A 3,483-nucleotide genomic window follows, 5' to 3' on the forward strand; every position below is an offset into this window, starting at 1 on the left:
CTGAAAAAATGAAACGTAAAAAATGAAACATCAAAAATGAAGACATAAAAAATGAAACATAAAAAATGAAGACATAAAAAATGAAACATAAAAAATGAAACATAAAAAATGAAACATAAAAAATGAAACATAAAAAATGAAACATAAAAAATGAAGGACGTAAAAACAGCAGCGTCGCCAAAGGGCAGCTTGGCAAAGGAGTAGCCGCACAACACAGTAAGAGGAGCTGCAAAGCAGCAGACGAGCGAAACAGAAAAATAAAACTGCAGCCGCAGATCTCTCAATTGACCTTCATGCAGCAAAAAATGCGCTCACGTATGCATATATAATTATATATTATATGGTATACGTGGATTTTTCTTTTCTTTTTCTTTTTTTTTTTTTTCCCCATGCGTCCGATTATCACGAACGATGTGTGCTGACGATGAAGGAAACTAAAAATGAGGAGGGATATAAAAAAAAAAAAAAAAAAACAATTAAATAAATAAAATGGGAGATGAAAAGGTATTCAGCGATAAGTAGAGCTTTTTTACTGTGTAAATTTTCGAATATGAATAGGAGCAGAGTGCTGTTTGCAACTGATTGATGAACGAGTTAGGAGATGCGACGTAAGCAAAGGTCCGGTCCATACAGTATTGTATACACGTTATATGAATGGGTTGGATGTAAAATCCTAGAGGGAAATAGGGGAGGTTTAAGTAAAAAAAAATGAAATAATAAAAAGTAATAAACAGTAAATACAAAATAAACCAGACTTAAAAAACAAAGGCTAGGATATGAGGATTTTAATGTAGGGGAGAGAAAATGAATGCATGTGGGGGTTCATAACGTATATGTGTGCATGACCAGATGAGTGTGTAACGAGTTGGACGCGTACACGTAGGTGTATAAGTATGCACGTGTGTTTATATATACAGGGGTGCTTACATACACATGTGTATGCCGCGCTGGAAGTTTAATGTGTGTTCAGCATTGGTTCCTGGAGAGGCGCGCATGATAACTGGCACTTGGGGCACGTGAGTGGGTAGGCATTTATGTGTGAGTGTGAGACGCATAAACGAGGCATACAACACACGTAAATGTAAATATACAACCTAAGCTGGTATGTATTATATGTACACACGTTATGTGTATAACTGTGCTATGCGCTATATACGTACGTCAAGCATCCATAGCGATCGCGCCGGTCAATCCTCATTCGCGCAACTTTCATCATACACACACGTGTCCCTCTAACCGCTGATAAAGCAGGCGCAAGTATGTATATATGTATACACGCTCCTAAGGTGAACAGTAACTGGATTGTATTATTCTGAGTTAATCAAAAAAAATAAATACACAAACTTAAAAATTCACAAAGGAATGTATATCTTACAGATGTATATAAATACACAGTGTAGGATAAAAATACATAAGTGATTCAAACTGATCTCAGCAATTGTTTAAAAAAAAAAAAAAAAAAAAAAAAAGTTCGTTCACGTAAGCGCGTAGGGTTTACATATTTGCCTAAGAAATTCGTGTGATGTAGATTTTTAATTCCTTTTTTTAGCTGCTTTTTTTTTTCACATTCCTTTTTCAGCATGATTTTTCGTTGCGTTCGTTGTGTTTTTCTTGTATTCATTATGTTTCACTATACACAATAAGCTTCGTTTTTTTTTTTTTTTTTTTTTTTTTGGATTTCTTTTTCTGTGTTGCTCCTTGCGTGTTTCATCTTGTCGTGTTTTATGTGCATTCACGACGGGGGGTGTGGTGCAGGCACAGTGGCGCAAAAAGTGATGCCAAATGGGACGCAAAAATGGCGCAAAGTGGTAAGCAAAAAAAAAAAAAAAAACAAAAAAATCACCACAAAAGTCAACAGAAAAATTATGCGCACAAGGTCCCCCAAAAAAGTGCGTTCAAAATGATACTAAAAGGGAAGTATGCACAAAAAAAATAGCAACAGCAATAATCGAAAAAAGCATCCCCCAAGTGATCCCCCCCCGAAAATGTTGGCGCCAAATGTTAACCCGTTTTGACGATACTTTTTATGAACCCTAACAATTTGCAGCCCCGTGCAAAGCATATATTGTGTGATACGTTTTCATTTAACACACCTTTTGCCATATTATAATACACGTTCCCCCTTTTTGCATAAATTCTATACTAGTGGAATAACTTTCTCATCCAAACAATCCCTTCACGCAGAGCACTCATTTGTGCTGTATTTTTTTTTTTTTTTTTTTTTTTAATCCTGTATGGCACATATTTTAATTCCCTACTTTTGTATATTTGTGTGTATGATGAAAAAAGGCGACTCGATGAGGCATAACGGGTTTTTAAAACGTATCGTGAACTGATGCAGTTTTTTTCAAATTTGCATCGGCTCTTGGCATACGCATATATGTACGTATAATAAGATATGCATGGGAATTGTTTTTTTTCCTTTTTTTTTTTTTTTCTGCCATTACGCTTTTTAAGTTTGGGACAGCCCAAAAAAAGCAACACGTAAAAGTTCGTTTAATTTTGATTTAGAAGCCTTGTGCGACGCTTCTGTGCGTGCAAAGATGTATCACATACATATGTACATATATTTTTTTTATCCTTTTTTTGTTTTTTTCCTCTTTTCACCTTTTTCCCATTTTTATATTTCTTCTTTTTTCCCCCTCGTGCGCACAGTTTCACGACGCGTACGTACACATATACTCGCCTCAAGTGGACGAGCACATATGTGACTGCTTCATACGCCAGCATATACACACCTCTAACTGCTTATGCGGGGAGGATACACTGCGCCCCTCTTGGCCCAAAACTTGACATATGTCGAAGTGGAGAAAGTATTTGAATAAACGCATACAACTGCATAAATGGCCCACACAATCATCATAGGTGCTTTCCCGCTGAAGGGGTAGTGACACCAATTTGGGCATCCGCTTGATCCGGCAACCTCAGTCGTTCTCACATTGCCAAGTGTTTTTCGTGACCCATTTGATTATCTTTCAATTCGCGCATTTTATGTTCTCCTCTTTTAATAATCTCCTCAAAATTATGCTTACACACCACCTAATTGTTGTGATATTTTCCCGTTCAACACAATTTTTATCCGTTCTTTAAAATGACCAGTAGGAAGGGAAGGAGCATCGGTTAATTCTCTCCTCATTGGAGAGGCACCTCTTCACGGACAGACGTTCTGCCATTTTGTTCGACCGCGCCTTGGTGTCCTTAAAAAGTTGTCACAGTGGAAAAAAAAAAGTCTTCCTCTGTTGTGTACCCCACATTTCGACTAAATTTTTACAAAAAAAAATAAAATAAAACTTGAATAAAATTGCAAAGAACAATTTTTGTTCTCTACAAATTGATGATAAACAGCGAAATGAAAATTTTGCTTGTACAAATTTGAAAATTGTATTTTTACAAATTATGAGTTTTTTCTTTTTTTTTTTTTTAAAGCATTTTGCACACACATTAAAAAAAAAAAAAAAAAAAAAAAAAAAAAAAAAAAAAAAA

The sequence above is a fragment of the Plasmodium fragile genome (genome assembly GCF_000956335.1).
Source record: "Plasmodium fragile strain nilgiri unplaced genomic scaffold supercont1.4, whole genome shotgun sequence".
Taxonomy (NCBI): Eukaryota; Apicomplexa; class Aconoidasida; order Haemosporida; family Plasmodiidae; genus Plasmodium; species Plasmodium fragile.